Source organism: Stegodyphus dumicola, chromosome 7, assembly GCF_044657685.1.
Source record: "Stegodyphus dumicola isolate Sdum_Otavi_A_Nest chromosome 7, ASM4465768v1".
NCBI lineage: Eukaryota > Metazoa > Arthropoda > Arachnida > Araneae > Eresidae > Stegodyphus > Stegodyphus dumicola.
In genome coordinates, this window is record NC_140774.1 from 21,867,552 (window position 1) to 21,881,388 (window position 13,837).

General features: G+C 37.5%; 2 protein-coding genes across 3 annotated transcripts in view; one reads left to right on the plus strand and one right to left on the minus strand.

The window, feature by feature from the left end:
- Nucleotides 1-8,702, minus strand: part of LOC118197750 (neprilysin-2-like) — a 52,516-nt gene extending 43,814 nt beyond the window's left edge. The window contains exons 1-2 of the mRNA XM_085819754.1: nucleotides 8,625-8,702; nucleotides 8,392-8,492 (exon numbers count right to left, since the gene is read on the minus strand). The gene's annotated coding sequence lies outside the window, so the exon portion shown is untranslated. The remainder of the gene's footprint in view (nucleotides 1-8,391; nucleotides 8,493-8,624) is intronic.
- Nucleotides 1-13,837, plus strand: part of LOC146996120 (uncharacterized) — a 408,015-nt gene that overhangs the window by 281,236 nt on the left and 112,942 nt on the right. The window lies entirely within an intron of this gene.

Here is a 13,837-nt window from a genome sequence, read left to right on the forward strand (position 1 = left end):
CATGTTCATCATAGCTAGCCATTCATCGCTTACAGATTCAGTCCATGTACTTAGTTCCTTTACACACTTTGTTTATTGTTCAGCACTTTGATTTTTATAGCATTTGTGATTTATTCATATTGATTTGTTGATTTGCTAGTCTGCTTAAGAGCTTCGTACCTGGATATTGCAATCCATTGTACCGGCACCATTGCTTCGTACCTTCGTATATGGAGACTGGGCGTGACTTGAAGTACTTTCATTATCTGTTGTGACCGCTTTCAGCTAGATATTCAAAAATAATCACTGGAGGCCTTTTTTTTTTTTTTTTCATAATAATTTGTGTGGGTTTACTCTGTATTGCAGAGTTCTAGACACATTGATGCCAGAATGTGGCTCAGTAGATTGGTTATTTGGTGACGGAGGACGGGGACGACTGATGTTTAACAGAGGTAAACAGGCATATGTCCTACGCCTTCCACTAACCAGAAACAACTCCCTGGGGCGTCAAGAGACCGCCTAGGGAGTTTGTTAGGATGTTAACAAGAGCATTTACATAGCCAGATAAGGGCAAATTGCATTTGCTTTACTGTGTTGACATTTGATGTTGCTATCTGCTATGGTGATCGTGCATATTCATAATAAAATTCAAGTAAAAATACAAATACAAAAATACAGTTACAAACTAATAGAACTAAAATGCAGGCTGATAAGTATAAAACATTAAATATTATGCATATACGGAAGTAAAAACATTAAATATATGCTGCAAACATTTGACTGCACTTTTATTTATTTATTTTATTAGTGTCTTTAACAGAGTCTTATGTAACTTGTATGGGTAGATTTATGTGTCTGCGGATGTGGAACTACGTGTTGAGTTATGCTAGGACCACTTTGACGGCGATACACGAAGCAACACATCTAGGTACAGAGTCAGTGAGACTACGGATGGTGTCCTGCAGAATGGCTCGCCATCCCCTGTCAACCATTTGCCACACTTCGTCTTCTGATCGCGACAATGGCAGGGTCCGCAAATGGCGTCCAATCACATTCGAAATATGTTTGATTGGTGAGAGATCAGGAAAGAACGGTTACTAGGAAAGCATACGTACACCTTTCAGAGCATGTTGGCTGATGCGAGCAGTGTGTCGGTCGGCATATTCACAAAGCCTACTGACCGTATCTTCTACTGTTTGCTCCGATTGGTTAAAACAGGAAACGTTGGGTTACAGAATCTTGTGCTTGGCGACTTTTGCTTCATCGCCTTTACTATTTGTATATGAGCGTGGTGTACCGAAAAGTATGCCAAAAAAAAAAAAAAAAATCAACCTAAAAGTACAGCGCGGAGGTAACGAGCACGGAAGAAATTCTCAACCTTCTAGATCGCCGGTTCTATCCCCGCTCGTAACTTCTACAGAGTCTGCCCTGCGGGGATTTATTTTTATCCTCACTTTTGAAGAACTTTGTCATTATTGGTCTTTTCTTCTCTATTTTTGTTAATGCTAATTTTTCTTATTTTTATTTACTGGTTGGTACTCTTTGTAGTAGGTACCAGTAGCAAGATTACGATCCAAGATCCCGAAAAGCGTTTCAATAGAAATAGCACATAATGGAATAAAATATAATTTAGATAAAAAGAATAGGTATCCGACGCCCTTAAATGTTAATGAATTTTTCATTTGGTTTATTTTTTTTAATATTCCTGTATTTGTATAAATTAATGAGCTGTGGAAATTTACACAACAGACTCTTTCTAACAGAAATGACGAAAAAGTACATATACCATTTCCATGTAAACAATTTTCTTGCAAAACATTTTATCGTACATTTAACAGTAAGGTATTAAAATATATTCCACGCAATTCCTCCATTCATAAAATAAAAAATTATCGAATGAAATAAACGCTGTTTCTCCTAGCTGTACTGAAAGCGCACGAGGTTTGTTAGGCATTAATTACCACGCCAACAAGGCGATAACTCGCCATTTCAAATATGACCGAAAAGCAGATGTCTCATCCAATGAAAGCAGATCTTAGTAGAAATTGTCTGTAGTCTTTGGGTAAGGAAGTGTCACCGACCGCAGCACATCATCCATCGTCCAGGTTGGACCGTCAAGGTACCCTGAATACGAACTAGAGGCGACCTGGAATCGTACGCATTGTCGCGTGGTGGCCGCGTTGTCGCGTGGTGGCGCGTTCCACAATTGCTGCTAGATTGAGTCTGTCTCCATATCGACATCACACTCGTACGCAACGACTATCATTGGAGAAGGGTGACTCATCTGAGAACACAACCATGTGCCATTCCGTCGGCCACATAGCTCGAGCCCGGCACCATTGCAGACGTTCACGTCTATGATGGGTGGGGGTTAATTCCAGTGTTCTTGTCCACAGCAAATAGTTCTGACCGATATGGGAACATCCAGGGTGTCTTGAATTTGCTGGAAAATGGAGGTAGAAGTGTCTTTGCGACTGCGCCACCGCTTTTCGGCAGATGCGTTGATCAATGCGTGCTGAGGTCACTCTGGCTGCACCGACACTTCTTAAACTTGACATATTTCCTTGTTCCAGCCATCGTCGCCGCAGCCGATGCACTGTGAATGCGTCCAGGTGTTTGTCAGCTGAGATTTTTCGTATGGCCCAACCTGCCCTTCTCAGTTCGATCACATTCTAAATTAATTCTATTCTTTCTTTTCTTCTTTCTAATTCTTTCCTTATATTTTCTTCAACGTGCGCTGTAGAGCTGCGCATTTCACATCATTGGCACGATTCGGTGATATGCGTCTACCTTGAAATTTGAATAATTTTCGGGCCACTCCTTGGTGTTGCATTTTCAATGTCGGTTAGTGTATATTTTATTTTAATTGCCCCTGTGCTTTGTTAATAAATACTTTTAGGGCTAACCGACGTTTGTGTTTATAGGACAACAGTTACAAGTTTTAATAAAATTATAGGTGGGATACTTTTCTAGTGGCAAATATTCAAGATTTATATTATATTTTGTATCATGTACGGGAAAACAAAGAAAGAAGTTTATTAGATAAAAAAATATGGGCGTGCTTTTCAGAAGGTATATCTTGAAATACTAACTAAGGTTAATTAAGATACAATAACACGCCGAACAAATATTAATTCAGAAGTCAAACAACAAAAATCAGCGTTATATTTTCAAAATTTAATTAGTTAAATTTTGAAAATATAACGCTGATTTTTGTTGTTTGACTTCTGAATTAACTAAGGTTAAATAAAATGTTTAGGTATCAGGTATATGCATTTTGAACCAGTGTCTATCACCAGCAAGTTAGATGAGTAATTGTATTTTAAATAAAGTAATTTTGTATGTTGTTTCCATAAGTTTAAATGACTATTTTTAATATGGGGAAAAAAAAATATCTTTGTATGTTTTATTTAATTTGTAAATTAATTTTGTTCTCTTCAGCAATATTGATTTTAAATTTTAATGGAAATTGTGACTTATTATTACTCGATCATTTCTTTTACTTTTGATATAAAAACTAATCACTTCACTAAACTATATCAATTCAATATTATTACTGAGCTCAGAAAACTCAAAAGAGTGAATTACCGAAGAAGCAAACAAAAGTAATTTACCAATACTATTTTTCACATGGTCATAAAAGAGTTTCACACTAAATGGGCTTTCATATTTCATCAACCTGAAAATAAATATGCATCGAGGCAAAGTAAAATTTCGTGCTTTTAACGTCAAGATCATATTATAAATTTCACTTTTATTTCAATGACTAAAAACAAAATTTTTCGAGTAAACACTACTGTGTAACAGAAGAAAAACATAATATTGTGCATGGGAAAATTTTTCCCTTTTTAAAAAAAAAAAAAATTTAGAAGTACAATCTGAGACGTACAGGATTTAAACGATGCCGCATTGTCAAACATGCTGAATTATCTGGCTAATGATTCTTTTTAGCGCTGTTGAATGCATTGAGGAATGAATTAAAAATTGCATATAGTAATTCTTTAACCATATCTAATAAATCAAACTTATCAATAAACAAATATATATTACATAAACAAATTCATAGTTTGATCATATTTAATCAACTTTTGTCTTGAGATCAACTTGTTTTCATTGCCAATGCACGAAATCTTTCCTTATGTTGTTCTGTCAATCTAGCGGCCGACTGATAAAAAGCCACCGAAAACTGGTAGTTCGGTTCTGGGTTCGAGTCCCAGCGAACGACTGCATGGGTATTTTCGTGGTTTTACCCATATGGATACGAGAAAGTTTCCATTGAAAAGTCCTCGACAGAGCATCCCTCGAGAGTTACTTCGCGTTACCATTGAATACGCTATAATGCGCTTTCAGCACGTAATTGATGTCAGTGGAGCACACATCGAGAACATTCTGTAGTTGAATAAATTTTAATGATTCTGACAGAGTTTTTGTCCTTCTTTAGGCATCACAATTCCTCCTGGTGGTCAAAATTTGAACTATTTTTAAATTGCAGAAATCGTTTCCCCATGGTTTATATAACATATATACCAAATTTCATCAAAATTCAATGAATAGAACAGGTTCTAGACGGGTGTGAATAGAGTCACTTTAATTATAACCACCCTGTATATAAAAGGAAGAGTCTATCTGTCTGTGTGTGTGTCTTTCGTTCGTGCTGCGCGTAAGCTAATAGACTCAGGGTTAAGATTGGATTGGATTGGATTGGATTATTTAATTATGGCAAAGCACACGAGGGCTATCTGCCTAAAGGGAGGGATGCCTTCGTGGAGGACTTTCTAAGGGAAACTGGCTCGTATACACGTTACACATGGGGAAAACCACGAAAACACCCATGCAGCCAGCCCGTTCGCGGGATTCGAACCTCGGACCGAACTACCAGTGTTCAGCGACCGCTCGGCCGCTGGTGGGCCAGGATTAAGAAATTTGGTACATAGGTGCATCTAGTCAACAGCCAGTATCCTTCGGAGTGACGTTTTCAAAATTCGAATGAAATCAGCAACAAAACTTGATGCAAACCAAGTTCTTTGCTTGATTACTGGAGCTGTGAAGCCCAAATCTATTCAATGCGATGCTATTGTTGACAGGAAATAAACCCTTCCAGGATAATATGAAAATAAGGGCCTTGGTTCTCTATGAAAAGCTACTGCGAATGGAGAATCCCTAGTGGCGGGACTACGTAGTGAAGCCTAGAAAATTGAAAACTCAATATAGATTAATTCAAAAAGCCCTGGACAGGAAGAAAGATCTTGAGATTCCAGGTAATATACAACCTCTCTTGACAACCGAAAGCCCTTTGGAGGTGATTAATGTCGAAGTAAGGTTAGACCTCGTGGAAACCATCCATAGAAAGAGAGATGTTGCTTCAAGCGTTTTTAAATGTCTCGCTTTTAAGATTATTTCAACTAGATATCCACCTATTTACACACACATTTTTACTGATGGTTCTCAGTTTGACTTTCATTTTTTTGGTTGGAGCTGGTGTGTTTTCGAATCTCTTTTCTTTCTACGCCCCTGCATTGGAACCTCCTTTGATGGCGAAGTAGTAGCCATCTGTATAGCCCCACAGCAATTATTAGCTATTCATTAAAAGTTTGCAAAGGCAATCATTTTTTTCTGATTCTCACACAGCCATTCAGTCAATTAGCTTTGTTGAACATTCATTAACACCTGAAGTTTTGCAATTTCAAGAATTCCTGAAAACTCTCACTTTAAAGGGGAAACAAATAGTTCTCCAGTGGGGGCCTGGTCATTGCGGCCTTTGGGGCAATGAGCAAGTGGACTTATTTGCAAAACGAGGTGCCAGCTTACTACAACATCCTAATACAGCCATTTCTTACTGGAGGATTAAAATGTTTTTAAAAAGTTTATTTACGTCTAGTATCTTACGAGATGTTCAGCCTATTATTGCGTTAAAAAGTTGGAGAATGGTTAAGTCCTACTCCTATTCCCCGATAGTTCAAGACGCAATGCAGTTTCGGCTTTCCGTCTGTCTACAGCACATGATTGACTTGCCGCCCACCTGCACCGCATAGGCATTTCGGCATTTCAAGCGATCCTATTTGTAATCCTGGAGAAGAAATGGACAGGGACCATCTGCTTCGATGTGGGGCTCTTCGTAGTCTTACAGAAGAGTCGAGATACTGAGAGGCAAGAGCGCTCCTCAGGCAATGGCTTCGGTCTTTTTGTTCTTAATTCAATTGTTTGTAATTCTTTGTTTGTAAGATTTTAGTTCTTTTTAATTTTTTTGCCTAGCCATTGGAAATAAAAAAAAATATCAGCAACAACAGCACGCAGTTGTTGTGATACACTGTTGCCATTATTGCTGATATCACCACTGTTGCCACTCGAAAAAATGAGGGCGATAATTCTGTTCAGTTTTTAAATTTAATGTTCCTCTTGGATACTGGACGTTTTTCGAGAGAAGGCAACGGTAAGTTAGTTAATTTATTCATTAGGATAATTGATATTTGTATCAAGGGATATATATATATATATATATATATATATAAAGATGTTCTTCAGAGTAAAATTCTGCGCAGTTTTTAAATTTCATGTTTGTGTTCCTTTAAGGCATTTTTCCGGTATTTTAAAATATATAGTATATTCAGACAAAGGCTGCCCACGTGGCGGCTAATATTGTGTCAATAGAAAGGAAACAATCGTCAAAGTTTAGCTTCATGGAGAAAATTGTTCAAAATACATACCCAACCCCAAAAACGGAATGTTTCGGATGTTTCAAAGTTAAGAACTTTAATATTAAATAAATATTTTGGAAGTCAAAGGAGAGTTGCATAATAATTAAAATGCTCAGTGTCAACTGTAAACAAAGTGCTTTATGCTGATTTGAATCTTAAAAAGGCGGAAAATGTAAAGTTCATCGTCTTTCTAAACGACATAGCACCGAATCAGAACGCACTGCAGAATTCTCTATGACAATTATTCGGACAAAAATGAAATAATCTGTTTTCTTAATAGATGAACCTTGGTATATTTAAATGACCGCAATAAAACCAGATCCATTTATTATCATCAAAGAGAAGAAAAAAAGTCTTAGCACATGGTTCAAAGAATCTAAAGAAAGTTTTTCAAAGGGATTTATGACTGTTGTTAGTTTTTGTAATAGCGACAAATAAAAACTTAAGAGAGTGCAGAAAACTGTTAAGGACAACTCCACATATTATCAGGAACATATTTTATACCCAATTGGCAAATATAAAATAACTTCTCTTTACCCACAGTGCCACCTATCAGCAGAACTGCATCATGACAAAGCAAGCAGCCGGACGTAAAAATCCACTGTTAATTTTCTGGAAAAATTGGAACAAGAAACGTGTATCAAGCCATACCCTTCACTCATATTCCTACTAAATCTCCTGATATGTTATCCACGAATTTTTGCGCTTTTGGACTTTTAAAAAGCGGATTGTCCAGATGCTGACTTACAACATTCCATGGACTTTGGAAAGCTGTTCGAGAGGAATGGAATAAATTACCTCTACCGCTACTAAAAAAAAGTTTTACTATCTTAAAAATTACGACGTAGAAAGATAGCGAAGAATATGGGTTATAAAATGGGACATTTAAAACACAAAAATTGTAGGCAAAATATTTCTGTAAATACAGTGAAAGTCGTTAAAAAAATGTTCGAACAGCCTTAGTAGTTCAATGGTAGAATCATATTTCTTCTAAAATATAGCGGCAATAAGAAGGAATTGTCCATTAAATTTTCCATGTTCGCCTCGTCTCAATCGGATCGAAAAACTCCAACTCAACAACATCACAACATCATGAATTTCATAATTATAAGTCCAAAGGGGTTTTGCCTCTGAGGGACTATTATTTTCGTTTTGCGATTTTGCGTCGAATCACTCTGAATATCCGTTTAACTTTTCAAACTGTTGCCACCAAATATCATCGCTCTGTATTAGAAGAAATTAAAAAATGAAGAATCTGCATAAATGTATGTATGGTTCTCGCATTGTGATAAAACAACGGTACCTAAAGCCATTCAGTTTTGAATGACGTAATCCTACTGGGAATATGAGCATCTGGAAGTCCAAATTTGAAATTTGGAATTTGTTTTATTATCGATTTTATATTTTATAAAACTTTAACGAATGTTTGATTAACAAACTCAAGGATTTCAAAGCCAGCAATGACAAGTTTGTGGAGAAAAGACTTTTTATCTCCAGCGCGTGAGACTGTGTATCGGAAATTCTAAAGATATGCTCAATTTAAAATTATTTTGCGATATTGCTCTCAAACTGAATTTTATGGTTTAAGTACGAAGAACATAATACTTAATAAATAAAAGTAACACACAAAATGTTAAAAAACGCCTCTTTGGACGTAATTTAAAATCTGAAACCTTTCAGTTTCTTTTTTTTTTTTTTAAATGAAAATATTACATACGGTTTTATATTAGGTCTCCGAAGACGAGACAAGGATCTGTCTATCGACCACTTGCTAACATTCAGTGCGTTGTGGAAGTAACTTCTACCATTAAGTTGTAGCTGTAAAAATGATAATGTACAACAATGTTTAAATGCAGCAATACTTAAATAATAAATAATTTTTATTTAAAAAAACCCTCAGTGTTATAGCTAAAACACTAAAAGTTCAATAATAAATATTGAAGTACTTACATTTTCGTATATATCAGAGACAAACGTATCATTCCGAAGTTCTGCCTCGTATACAAAATGACATTTTATAGCATCAGCCTACAAGAAGAACGCAATTAATATTTGTTTTTCATAATCTTTTGATGATCATAGGGCTATATATCTCACTTTAAAATTTCGACTGCTAAGCCAAGTTCAGTAAGTTATCAGACGCAATAGATGTTTGAGAAAGAGACAGAACTTAATATCGCATTAATACTGGTGTTCGCAGGACCAAAGTTTAAGAATTAAATGAATTAAATAGGTTTTTGTACTATTTCAATTTACTTCACGGACACCTTTTTAATAAATCTTCTCAAATATATTTCTGTGCGGGCTTTCCATAAAGAACGTTCTAATCGGTAACTTTTGTTCTTTATTCTCATACATCTAACAATAGATTTTGAGCAATACTTTGTCCTTAAATCCTGCAAAAAACCGCGGTACAGGAAAACCAGTTTCATTTCGCAGAAACATAATTTATGAGGGTGTACAGTCATTAGGTTTTTTTGAAACAGGAGATGTGAAAAATGTGCAATACCCTCACCGGGACTCGAATCTGGACCTTTCGAATACGTGCCAAGTGTGCTACCGTTACACCACGAAGGCATACAGAAGGGACGATGAAAACACCTTAGGTACTCCCCCTTTTTAAAGGTTGACTGGGGATTAGAGAACCCAATCGCCAAATCCTAATGGTGAAGAATCATCATCCACCACCTTTTTTAGTTCGGGCGCCAATGTAGAGTCTTTCCGATTTTTAAGACAGGAGATGTGAAAAATGTGCAATGCCCTCGCCAGGACTCGAACCTGGACCTCTCGAATACGCGCCGAGTGTGCTACTGTTACACCAAGAAAGCACACAGAAAGGAAGGACAAAACTCCTTATAAAGGAAAAAGAAAACATTAAAAAGATAACACTTTGTACTAATTTAATTAATAATGGAAAATAAAAGCTCTTAAATATTGGAGCAAACGGATTTTTAGAATCTCTCAAGGAAGTAAAAATAATTCTAATGTGATCCTAGAAACTCTCTCTCTCTATATATATATATCTATGTATATGTCGAAGTAACAGTGATTGATTAAGAACTCGAAAGGGAAAATGCATGCATTTATACTTCTGTAATTTTTTTTCCTAAATTTTAATTCTTTTAATTAATAAGACAGATTGAAGGATATTGTTGCATGAGTACGGGTTCTTAACAGATTAAATGCACACAAGTCCGATGATAGGTTAACAAAATTAATTTTATCAAAAGAAACACTTCAAGAATCTGGAATTTTCCGCATAAATACTCGTACAAGTTTTCACAGTATCACAGAGTACAATCAGTAATTACACTTCAAACTACCAAGAATGTTAAACACAACGCAATGCAAAGTTCACCTAAAGAGAAAGCTAACCGGAGATATCTCCGGTTAGTTTTCTCTTTAGGTGAAGTAACAACTCGCAAGAAATAATTACAACTGAGAGCAGTGCTCTCTCAGGCCTTATATAGTTTTCACCCGGCCGCCGAGATATTTCTAGTACTAGCTGCTTCTCGAAATCACTGGAAAGCAACATGAGGGTCGAATTACGGTTGTAGCTAATATAGTGATAATTAAATTTATTCAATTACAGTACCTGTTGCGTTGATACAGGGACTGAACCAAAATGTCGCCAAATGGTTGACAAATTGGGAGGATTGGAGATTTCTCAACTTTTGGAGACTTGTCTCTAGATTTTTCTTGCGTTACATTACACGGAAAAATACAACATTTTCACATATAATTGTACTGAGATCATCTATCTATGTACAAAATTCGTAACAATATTATAAAAATGAAAAGTTTTCTGAGTTAAACTGGGTTAAAAATGAAGGCAATCTATAACATATATGGTTATGATTTAAATAATCAAGGAAAAGCTGATATTATTTATAAATACTTTTTCTAAAGCTTTTCTCTTAGTTCCTCCGTCCATCCAGCTTATTTTCGAAATCATATTTATGAGCCATTTACGAATGTATTCAGTCAAGCTTTGAATCTGAAATTTAAGGAAAGAAATTTTGAGATTCAGTGTTGTCAATTACATTAAAACGTACATAAATCCATTATTTGCACCATTAATGAATCTCAGAAATGTGTTAAAAATGTCTCCTATGCCCTAACAAATATTAAATAATAGAAATTTCCCCGAAAGCTCAGGCGAAGTCTGTGGAGGAGAAAGACGAATCGGTTTACTAAATCAGAATTGGCTAATATGCATTTAAGTGTATGGTACCGCGGATGGGAATGGACGGACTGTTGTACGGATTTACACTGAGTGCTTCACAAACAGTCATCAGCCAAGTCGTGCTTTGTTTGGACCTCCCACCGAGGTCCTCATTATACGGGACCCATTAAGAGTTTGAAATATCCAACACCCGTGGGACTTCGTTCTCGCGGGCGCAACCCCCGCTGTCCCCGTCCGGCTTTTACTAAGCATTGCCAGAACGCTTCGTTGCAAATTTTAAAACGCTGTCACCTTGCCTCCGGGCACCACTCCATCGGCAAAACCACATTGTATTAAGGTGCTCTATCCGCTTTGTCAGTCCCCGCCACGAAAACTGAATGGGGTCAAACCCCCGGGAACTCAGTCGACAAATGTACCATGTAGCTTCACCACAGCCGAAGGAACGGACACGACAGTACCAGTACGGTCCTTGCCAAGCCTGAACCAACCTGAGTACAATACTCGGGTTCTAGTCCTGTGAAGATAATTTGTATACCCCCGTGGTTGAGACTGCCTAGGTACAGATCCTAGCCAGTACTTCCCAGGCGTTCGCCTGAGTCAACCCCCGGGGGGGGCTTTGTTTGGACAGTTACATCGCAGACCAAGTATTTTTTTATTAAATTTATTACGTGGTTAGGCTCTACACGGAAAGAGAGGGATGCCTTGTAGAGGTCTTTTTTAGGAAAACTGGCTCGTATCGACGTTACACATGGGGAAAACAACGAAAACGCCAATGCTGCCAGCCCGCTGCCCGGACACGAACCCCGGACTGAGCTACCAGTGCCTAGCGGCTTTCATCGTTCGGCCGCTGGTGGGCCAACTTTCCAAGTAAGCAGCCACATCGGTTGAGAACGTATTACACGCACACCTGTCCTAGAGAAAGCATAGTGCTACGTGAATATGAGACGAAGTCGCAAGTACCTCTTCGAGTAACCGAACGCGTTTTGTTCCACCGCTATGCACGTACTGCACGAGGAGATGATTCACCCCCACCACGTCCAAATAATGCAGGCATTGTGCGATGACGATCATTTTCAATGCGTGGCATTCGCACGTTGGTATTTGCACAAACGGGTTGCACAGCCAGATTTTTGATCGTGGATTTTGTTATCCGATGAAGCCTCTTTTACACGGTAAGATTTCCTGAGCCTGCACAATGTGCACGTGCAAGTGCATGAAAACCCAAGATGTATACGTTCCCAGGAGAGTCAACAATGTTGCACCATAAAAGTTCGGGCTAACGATGACAAGTTAATTGGCCCTTACCTACTACCTCAACATCTCGATGGGAAAACCTATCGGACTCTTTTAGAAAGAGTATTGCCGGATCCGATGGTTGACATTCCAGCAGCTACACGTCGAAACATCTTATTCCAGCTTAATGGAGCGCTCGAACATTTTACTAGCGCTGTGCAGGAACACCTCGATAGGGCTTATCCTGATCACTAGATTGGCAGAGGCGGACCAGTCACATGGCCGCCTCGATCCTCTGATCTGACTTCCCTGAATTTTTACCTGTGGGATACATGAAATCCATGGTGTACGAGATGACCGTAATATTGGACATGGATCTCGTTACCAGGATCGTGAGCGGCGGCACGTGTCCATAACACACCTGCCTATTTTGAGCGGTCCAGGAAATCCATGCGTCCACGTTGTGAAGCATCCATTGTGACAAATGGAGCGAATTTTGAACATCTTCTGTGATTTAACTATGTTCTTTAATAAAAGTCATAGTAACACCTCTTTTGATAGTCTTTCGTTTTCGCCCTGTACGCCTGCAGTCTATACGAGCCAGACTTCTTTAGAAAGACCTTCACGAAGGCATCCCTTTCCTTAGGCAGATAGCTTTCGATTTCTTTGCCATAATCAAATAAATCAATTCCCACGCCTGTGAATATTGCCTGTAGAGGTCGCTGTTCGCATTTTCGGACGCAAATTCCTATGCAAATCTTGTTTGCTATAGTATGACAGACCAGCATGTTAAATTTGGCAACGGTCTTTTGAGACACCCTGTGGATATTAAACAGTAAAATGTTTAACGAGTGTTCTGACAGCAAAACGAATTAATGATTAGAAAATTTACAGCAAAATTTAAAGGCTATTAAGCAGCAACATAAGTTATTCTATGTTTCTTAATATACAGAGTTTTAGGGATAAATAATTGTAATATATAAACAATATGTAAATAAGCATACTTATAAGTAAAAATAAGCATACTTATGCTGGAAAACAGTACTAAAACAAAGAATTCATATGGGTTTATACTGGAGATACATTCCCTCCCCCTTGAACTGTAGCTATGCTTTCGCTACACTTTCAGTAGAATCGTTTTCATACTAAATATTCCTAATCAACATTCAAGTTATCATCCTTATTCGTATCTTCGTAAAAATGTTAATAAATTTTCAGCATTTAATGAAATTCATTTCGCCTGAGCGAAGCTCCGAACAACATGGTAATTAATGAAGTCTAATTGCCAAGAGGAAAACTGAAGGTCCGAATCCTGTGTTATATGTATGCTGAATTTCCTCTTATCATGCACATGCAACAACGTGCATGCCTAAAGTGCTGTGTTTTTGTTCATTCGTTGATGAGATGGCTAAAGGATTTAGGCTAAAATTCCGAAAAATGCACAATGAGTTAGTATCATCTGATAACAATGATTTTTACGTAGTCATTGGTACCAGTTAAAGTAAGAAGGTAAAAATCATAAGAGTTATACACAGCAAACATTTTCCTTTTATAAAGCAGTCGGTGTTAAAACCACTAGTTCGATGGTGCAATTCATATGACGTTGCGAGAACTTTGCTGTTGTAAATCCTTTCCTAAAACTGCCCTGCTTTACAATTCTAAGTGTCTTTCGAGTACTTGCCAGCAACAGAACTTGAGACGCAAAACGTATTTAGAAGTGCCAACATCTTTTGAACACTTTCAA